The following is a 9,248-nucleotide window of genomic DNA, read 5'->3' as shown; positions in this document are numbered from 1 at the left end:
CTACGACACTGAGGCTTCAGTGGTGTTTCCAGACTGAAACAGAATAATGAAGAAAGACCTGATCATCCCCATCCACACATTGACCTATGGCCCACCACTGTTGGCTTCCTCTCCCAGTCCTGGTGGTAGCACAGATTGGCACAGTTTGCTCCACTGCCCATGAGGTGCCCATGAGAGGCTGAGTCGACAACCACAGTCAAGATCAACAGCTTAAACTCCATTCTGGGTCTATGGAAACAAGAACAACCTTCTGAAATGAGGTCACATTGCTATTTGGGACTGGGAGGATGCCTTTGTGATATGGATTGCACTCTGGATCCCGAGGGGGACTTTTAAACACAGCCACATAGCAGCTCCGGAAATTGTCATAGTGAGAAGGCAGGTTAAAAAAAAAAGCTTTTACTGGCTTGCTCAAAGGAGGCTGCGGGTAGATTGTGGGGTGGAAAACTCCTCTGGAAATGAAAAGTTTTTTTCCTTACATATGCATCATTTCTTCTGGTCCTGAAAGAAAACACAAAGCAGACGAGAGAAGGAAACGGAGACTAGCAGTCATCTTGTTGGTATTCCCACAGCACCCCCTCCTTAAGCACTTGCTGCCATCTCATCCAACTCCACTCAGTGTATTTCCACCCGGCAATGATGCAGAAATGTCTGCGCACTCCAGTTTGATTGTAGTCGGGCAACGTTTATGGCTTTGACGTTCAACTGAGCATGGCAGGACGTCTAGAAACAATTATAACCAGCACCTGCTCTGTCTGTGCTGTGGGCAGGCAGTGACGGATTCCCAGCCTCCGGAACACTAGTGTTCCCTCCCAGCTCAGGATAATGACGGTGACACTCGGCCCCCTTGTTGTCTGGGGAGCTCAAGGAGCTCTCCTCTGAAACCTCAACTTATGGGCATTTCTTTAAGTGAAGACATCAAATTAGTGACTGGAAAGGAAGGCGTAGGAGATGATTATTGGCCACAAGACAAGCCTCAACCGCCTCCAGAGAGCATGTCTCCTAAGTGCCAAGTCGGCGGCGACAGCTCGGGGGCCCTGGGTCACTGGGTGGTGTTGAGCGGGGACTCTGGGGCCCCGGCGTGGGACGCTGGCGGGTGCAAGTTCAAGAGGGTCAGGGGATGATGCCTCCCCACGCCCCTGCCCTCCCCCAGCAAGGGCGCTCTGGGATGCTGGGTCCTTGAGGCCCCGGTTGGCGGGGCCGCCCACGGTCAAGGCTTCGGGCACACGCGCGGGTGCGCTGAGGCCTGCGCCGTGCAGGGGTCTGGGCTCAGGCAGGTGGTCGCGGCGGCTCCGCGGGCGGGCGGGCGCCCAGCAGGACGACCGACGACCCCCGGCGGGTCGCCGGCACCCAGCGCCCGGGCGTAGAGGCGGGCGGGGGGGCTGCGCTCCGTCGCCGCCAGGGCCCCCTCCCTCCGCGCCCCCCCCGCGCCAGGTGAGCCTGGACTGGGCCTCGGCGGGCCGCGGGGCTGCCCTCTCGCCGCCCTCCAGCGCCCCCTCGGGGCCGGGCCGCGCCAAGCCGGGCGGCCGCCGGCCGAGGCTGGGGGTTGGGAGGGGCGGGGGTCGCGGGCGGGTCGCTCGTTCGGCCGCTGGCGGGGGGGCGGGGGCCGGCTCGGCTTGCCCTGGCGGCGGTGGTGCCGTGAGGAGGAGTCCGCGCTCCTCTGTGGCGGCGGCGGCGGCCGGCTCCAGGCCGGGTTTTGGCGCCGCCCGCCTGCTGCCTCCTGGGGGCTCCTGAACTCCAGCCCCCTCTCTATCAGCCTCTCACTCCATCTCAATATGTCTCAAGATGGCGGCCAATGTGTGATCGATGTTTCAATATTGGAAGCGCTTTGATTTACAGCAGCTGCAGGTCAGGCTTCTCCTCTCTCGGCCTCTCGCTCGGGGGTGGGGGCTGCGGGCGGTCGCGGCCTCCCCGGGGGCGCCGGGCTGCCTTGCGGCCAGGGGGCCGCGGCGGAGGGGAGGAGGTGGGTGCCGGGGAAAGCGGGGCCGACTCGGGGACAAGTCCCTCTCACTCCCCGGCCCCCATTGATAACTCGCTTGATCGGAAATTGATCCTCTTTGTTCAATTCATCGATCAGCCCAAGATGGCGCTGGGAGCCGCCGCCGCCACCGCTGCCCCTCGTGTCTGCCCCCTCCCCTGGCGCCCCCCCCCGGCCCCGAGCCGCCGCCGCGGGACCGGGGAGGGGGCGGCACCGGGCGCCCGCGGGGTGCGCAAAAAAAACAAAAAAAAAAGAACTTGAGGAAAGTTGTGTTTTTCTTTGCTGTCTCATACCCTGTATTCTTTTATCTCCTCTCTGAGATCCTTCTGTAAGGGGATGTCCAGTGCACTGCAAATAGGTTTTGGGTCTATACCCGGCCGTCCCCTCTCATTCTCCATGATAAGATTTTTTTGTTCTCATGATGCCTGTTGCCTTATCCCTTTGAAACTTTGTGATCACACAGGCTGGTATGCTTCCTCCATGTGGGCTCTGTTGCTTCTGAGCTAGATGGTTGCTTCTTTACCTTCAAGCCTTTAAGACCCCACACGCTATATCTTTTGGTAGCTGGACACCATCGGCTTTCTTCATCACATTTGCTTATGCAGCAGCTTTGTGGTCAGTGATCGTGTAGGGAAGGTGAGCATCGTTTAATGCCAATTTAATAGAACAATGTTCTTGCAATGAACGAGTCCTTGAGCGGAGGCCCTATGTCCATCTGCTACCTTAATACTAAATCTATAAACATATGGACATAGATCTATTTCCCCATGCCCCTTTGTAAATATATGTACATGCCTTTATTTAGACATCTATAACTGGCCCTTGCTTCCCAGCTCACTCTTCTATACCCTTTGATTTTCATTTTGTGCCCACTGTCATGCTCAGTCTTCCTTTGGGTTTCAGTAATTCCTCTTGGTTACATTACCCTTGATCACGCCCTACCAGGCCTCCTGCATCCCCCTCACCACCGATTTCCATCACTTTTTGTTCCCTTATCTCTGGAGTTCTTAACACCACTACCTTTCTTCCCACCTCCCTCTCTCGCATGTCCTCCAGGATGTGCTAGTTCCGTTTTTTTTTCTCCTCCAGATTGTTCGTTCAGCCTATCTTATTTAGACAGACCTGTAGAGGCAATAACATGCACAAAAACAAGAAAGAACAAAACCAAGCAGCAAAATAAACAAAACAACAAAAATCCAATTACAATAAAAGAAAACAAAGGTCAACAAGATAGAAAAGCTCATAGATAGTTTAAGGACTATGTGTTGGCCTTTAGAAGTGTTTTCTAGTCCAGTCTTTTGGGGCACCAAACCCTGACCCTAAAGTCCACCTTTAGCATTTCCTTGGGATCTTGCTGCTCCTTTTACTTGCTCTTCTGCTGTACCCCCTTAGTGTTATGCCTCGGTGTAGCGAGATCAGTTTGGGGGTAATTCCCACACTGTGTCTCCAGTGTTGTCCCCTCTAGGGCTATGGGTCTTTGAGGGACGTTGTGTCTCGTCGTGGGGCTGGCCATGTGGTCTTCTATGTGAACTGACTTCTCTGAGTGGGAACATCATCCTCAAGGTCTGGTGGGACAGGATGTGCTCCACTCTCCCCTTCTCCCCTTCATCTCTGTGTGCTCTGATCAGATAATGTCTCTGTCCAGGAGATGCAAATTCAATGCTATCCTCTGAAATAAAATCTTTGGGAGGGGTTGTGGGGAATATCTGCTCAGATCTTTGGTGTGTCCAGGAGAGAGGGACTGCTCGGCTGGGCACAGCCACGAGGGGCTCAGAACTCTGGCTCCAGAAAATGGTTGTAAGTTTGGCTTTGTTTTTAACCAGTTGTGTGCCTCTGGGTCAACACCTGTGTTTTTTTGAGTTAGTTTTCTGATCCGAAAAGTAAAGGTACTCCATTGTCCAGACTCCCATGTCACCAAGTGATCGATAGGGGCTAACCAGAGCCTGATTCAAATAGTGTGGATCTGTTAGGTGCCTTCTAGACCTGGGGTGGCGATTCTGAGCCCAGGACAACAATAATGTCCGAGAGGTGATATAGGTGGCTCCAAATTGAAACAGGAAGACCACTGTGGAGATTTTGTCCTTCCACTGATGGCCACAGGCCACCGCCTCACGTCCTGCAAAAACAGTTTCCATGGCTCAACAGCCAAGCCAGGGGCCAGTGCCATAAAAATCATATGGCTAACTGGGACAAAGGGCAGACAGATATTTTTTATCATGATGTCTTGAGAAACCCACCTAACCTCCATGCAAATCTTCTGGTGTGAGTTATTTTTGGAAGCAATCATATGCTGACAGTAATTCAAATCTTTCCTTTTGACAATTTGCCTGTACTCTTTTCTGAACCTGAGAAGGTAATCCCTGTGTCCACTAAGAAATTGACTGGCTGGCCTCCTACTTGGACAGTTAGCCTGGGATCCTGGGGACCAAGTGAAACAGAGCACTGACACCTTCATTCAGCTTCTTCAAGCATTATTGTCTCTTGCTTGGGATTTTCTAGGTGTGGATGAGGCCCGTCCTCTCTATTGGAGGGTTGTCTGCTTCTCCTGGGGTATTCAAGGCACTGATTTTTCCAATGTCCTTCTTTCCTGCAGTAGGCACATTGATCCTGCCCCATGGCTTGGCGGTGCCCACAGGTCAGTCTCTCCGTAAGTGGGCCATGCTCTCCTTTTCCTGAGTCTCTGGGGTCTCTCATGGCAATTACTAGTATTTTAACTAGTTTCTTTGTCTCTGTCGTGGTAGGATCATCTCTGTTGTTACACACCCGCTGAGCCACTTGTACCAAATCACTAAGATTTTTCCCGTCAAACCCTTCCCACTTCTTTTTCATGTCTGAGGCAGACTGAGTAATAAAGGCAATACTTATTGCCCTCCTGTTCTCGGGGCCTCCAGGCCGTTAGGGATATAAAGCCCGTAGGCTTCCATCAGTCACTCTAAAAAGGCACGCAGACATTCTCTTGTAAGAGCCTGAAAATTCTCACTGACCTTAGATAAATTCATAGGTTTTCTAGCTGTTCCACTGAGGGCCTGCAAGAGAAACTGGTGATACCTGGTTAGGCCTTCTGTGCCTTGCAAGGAGTTTGGATCTCACATTTTTCGTGCAGTGGCAAAAAGAGTTTCCCTCACATGGGGAGTGCCTGCTGTCTGACCATCATGTCCATTGACTGCTTACTGGGCCTCTCTCTGGCAGGGCTACTGTACCTGTGTTGTGAACAGCACCTGGAGAAGTTGCTGGCAATTTCTGGAGGTGGGCTAATGCATATGGAAAACCGTTTCTATCAAGGAATCAGACCTGCTTTGTCAGAAAAAGGGATTTTGTTGATTCCAATTATACAAATCACTGGAATACAAGGGGATATATACCCAAAAAGGGACTCAGGGGTCTTCCCCAGGTGTTGGGGCTGCTTGCCTTGAGTGTAGAATGGCTGCTGCCGAATCATCCTTCTTGGGGGGTGGGGCGGTCGAGATCCCATACCAGCCCTAGTGTATGTTGGGGTGTGGACTCAGAAAGGAGTTATGAGTATTTCTCTCTCTCCAGCCCCATGCACCTGACAGGGTGGCAGTGATAATGAAGGGTCGTAAGCTAGTTCTCCCACTCCCAGAGTCCTCCTGCAAAAAGGAATAAAGACGAGACGGAGGGGTATGGGGAGGGGTTGGGGAAGGGCAGCCTCCACCTTAGTGGTTTTAGGACCTTGGGTCTATTTTTTTTCTGGTCCTGCCATGTTTCCTGAAATCTTGAAACAAGAACCCTTTCTGTTGCAGGAGGAAGTAAGTCTTTTGTTTATGCTGGCTTATTAGTGGCAATGTCATTCCACGCATCAATTTTAGGGATCAGATAGGGATGTCCTGGTTCCCCATAAACATAACTATGAACTCTGAGAAATAGGTGAAGGGAAAACGAGTCTTGCATGGGCAAATCAGGAACTCCTTCTGTCCAATCACCTTTAAACAAATTGCGGAGTCTCCAGGCTTTAGGGCTGAAACTACATTCTCTTTGTGAGCGCCTAGAGCAGGGGTCCTCAAACAATAGCCTGTGAGCCACATGCGGATAGCCGAGGACCTTGATCCTGTCCGCCGAGTGTTTGTGCCCCGTTTGTTTGTGTGTTTTTTTTAAACTTCAAAATAAGGTATGTGCAGGAAGCATAGGAATTTGTTCATAGTTTTATTGAAACGATAGTTCGGCCCTCCAACTGATCAGAGGGACAGTGAACTGGTCCCTGTTTAAAGAGTTTAAGGACCCCTGGCCTAGAGAAATCAGAAATCCGTAGTTCTGGGGAGAGCACTCCTGTTAAGGAGGTTTCCTTTCTAAGCAAGCCCAGACAGTGGCAATTGGATCTCGGTGCACCTCGAAATGTTGTAGCCACTCTCCATTCCCAGAAAGAAAACTACTCCGACCGCTGGCAAGTTCAACAGAAAAAGTTTTTTTTCCTGAGCAGCCCCAGTCTAATTGACCAAAGGTTTTTATACTTTTGCAATGTGCAGGTGTGCAAGCAGGCAGAGTAGAGAAGCAGGGTGTTGCAGTTAGTCATTCTTAGTTGAACAAAGACTGCTCTGGTCGCTCTCGCGAATCTTCTGAGCATCCATATCCTTTGGGACATTCCCTTGGGCACATCTGCACAGCCTACCTCCCCTATATCAGCTAGTTCATTTACAGTTCATAGCTACTTTATTTACTTTACATGGTGCCTTCTGTCAGCTCATAATGGCTTCACTCTTGTCAAGGCTGTTTAAGCTTTTCCCAGAGATCCTATATAGCCGCCATTGTGGCCATGGGGAAACGGGGCCTGTGACCCTGGCCAAGATGGTGCCCACCAGCCCAAACATGTGGAAGGGCACTGCCTAGGGAGCTGGTTGAATAGACCTGGGAGTTAGCCCTGCCTTGTCCTGGGAGCCAAATATTTCCCTTTTCCCCTCCATTCCCTTTCTCCTGGCTTTTCAAACAAGCTGCTTTAGCCCTATAATGCCCAGCACAACATTTTTATAACATTTAATTGAAACTTATCTAGTACCAAACTTATAAATTATCAATGTGACAATTTGGTTACATTTCAAAAACATTGCACGTTTTATATATTTGAATGCCATATATACATATTGATAACTATGAAAGTAAAGAATAAAAATGTTTAAAATTATTTCCTGAATTTAAAACTTGAGGCGTTATAGTGTTAGTGTTCTACCAGTGTAGGTTTGTTCCTTGTTACAGGCTGGTTTTCCTTGGCCCAGGCTTAGGCCAATGGCATATGGAACCCTTCCTGTGTAACTGTTACCTTTAGGCTTTCAGTGTTGCTGCTTAAGGCACTTTTGGGGAAAGCTCTTACTACACAGTTCCACTGCCACGATGTTCCAGACAGAAATTCCAATTCCCTTAAGGTTCCCTGAGCTTCCAGATGCCCCTTCCCTTCAGAGATTTGAGAGTCTGCTCCCGCCAGCAGGCATCTTGGAGGGCCGTGGGGCCATTCCAAGCAGTGGTTCTCCTAGCTTGTCTAGAATAATGGTTGGACTTAAAGTCGACCTCAGTGAGTTGTCTTTGATCCCTTACTTCTTGCTGGGGCATCTTCCTGAGGCAACAGATTCAGGGCAATAAAGGGCTCGCTCTCAAGTGGGGTTTATTGACCTTGAGGCAGCAAGCTCTACATAGCCTTCTTTTGTGCTTTCTAGATGGGACTTAGCAGCTTCATACTCAGGAATTGCCCCCTTGCATGAATCCTGTCCAATTGGGATAGAGTTGACACAGAGGCTAGACAAACAAAAGCTGATACACTATGCAACTTTATTTGAGAAAGGAGAATGGTGGCCAGAGAATGGTACACTTTCCCTTCTAACCCTGATTCACCTGGAACAGTTTTGTAAAGTGATTGGAAAGTGGGCCGAAATGCCAGAAGTTACAGCATTTCTCCTTTTGAGGAGCAGTAGAGACCTTCATCCCCAGTGCACCCAGGAACCCCTAAGGCAGGCATCCTCAAACTGTGGCCCGTGGGGCACATGTGGCCTGACGACATTTATCCCACCCTCAGGGTGTTTTTGCTGCCTCTGCATGTCCTACTTAGTAGCCGATTCGTGCAATGTGCATAGGAATTTGTTCATAGTTTGGTTTTTTTTAACTATAGTCTGGTGCTCCAACGGTCTGAGGGACAGTGAACTGGCCCCCTGTGTAAACAGTTTGAGGACCCCTGCCCTAAGGGATCCTGGACTTAGGGGTTACTAATCTCCCAGCCCTGAAACATCCCTGAACATTCTACCCGTTGTAGGAGGCACCATGGGAATTTGGTCTCTGGGTAATTTACAAGTATTTTATTCAATTTGAAGCCAAGAAAATTAAAAATGACTCAGACACTTACTTTCTTTTGATCCCTGTTGACTCCCGCTGTAGTATTCCAATATTACAATTTAACGCTATAACGCATGACCTTTTCATTCCATTCAATTAAATGTGTGTGTATAGATAGATAGATAGATAACTATGAAAGTAATTAATGAAAACAAAATTTGTTTGACCAAAGTTAATAATTGAGGGATAATAGGATTAAATAGAAGCATGGTTCTTAGCAGTGGGTCCAAACATTAGGATCATAAATGAAACAGTGATCTCAGTGCACCCAGTAGTTCCCAAACCCTGTACCCTCATAGGGGAAATTGTGGATGCTTTTACTCCCGTGCCTATACTTAGAACGAACAAACACACATGCCTGATAATCCTAAGATTTTTTTTGTTTCCTGTGACACTCACCTAATTTCAAGGGCACTGCCACCTCACAAGCCTAGCCTTGTCTCAGTTAAACTGTTCACCCTTTTGTCCGTTTGTTTGTTTTTCCAGAAGTTCTCAAGTTACCAAGCCCTCTGAACCAAGTGTGCCACCTCTAGGACCACCATCTCCTGGACCACCTCAACCTTATCCATCCTAGACCTGAATGGACAACCCCTCCCAGCAGAGTAGAAAGGGTATGGACCCAAAGCCCCACTTCACCCTTTTGCCAGCAGGAAGGACCTAAAGATGTCGTCGCCTTGTACCCCAAAGATTTGGGTCCATATCTCTTCAGGGTGTAAATTTTAGGTAGCTAGCATAGGGACTAGGTTGTCCATGATACATGCTCAGAGGGCCAAGCTAGCCACCCAGGAAAGAGTGGCACACCGAGCGTGCTCAGAGGTCCAGGTTTCCAGTCAGGAAGGCCAGGTACACCTGGGTGGGTGCTGCACCCACATTGACCCACCTAGGCCAAGTAAATTCAATTCAGCCACTGGGGTCCACCAGGGTTGCCTACCATGCCTCC

At 50.0% G+C, this 9,248-nt stretch overlaps 1 long non-coding RNA gene across 1 annotated transcript; it reads left to right on the top strand.

Annotated features, from left to right (window-relative positions):
* Positions 1–1,746: 1,746 nt before the first annotated feature.
* LOC142436069 (uncharacterized) lies at positions 1,747–8,919 on the top strand. Its single transcript, XR_012781759.1, has 3 exons — positions 1,747–1,848; positions 4,572–4,613; positions 8,795–8,919. It is a non-coding gene; the product is annotated as an uncharacterized LOC142436069 (long non-coding RNA).
* Positions 8,920–9,248: the final 329 nt, after the last annotated feature.

The sequence above is a fragment of the Tenrec ecaudatus genome, unplaced genomic scaffold (genome assembly GCF_050624435.1).
Source record: "Tenrec ecaudatus isolate mTenEca1 unplaced genomic scaffold, mTenEca1.hap1 Scaffold_1432, whole genome shotgun sequence".
Taxonomy (NCBI): Eukaryota; Metazoa; Chordata; class Mammalia; order Afrosoricida; family Tenrecidae; genus Tenrec; species Tenrec ecaudatus.
The sequence above is the reverse complement of the archived record's forward strand: the minus strand, read 5'-3'. Positions and strand labels throughout refer to the sequence as shown.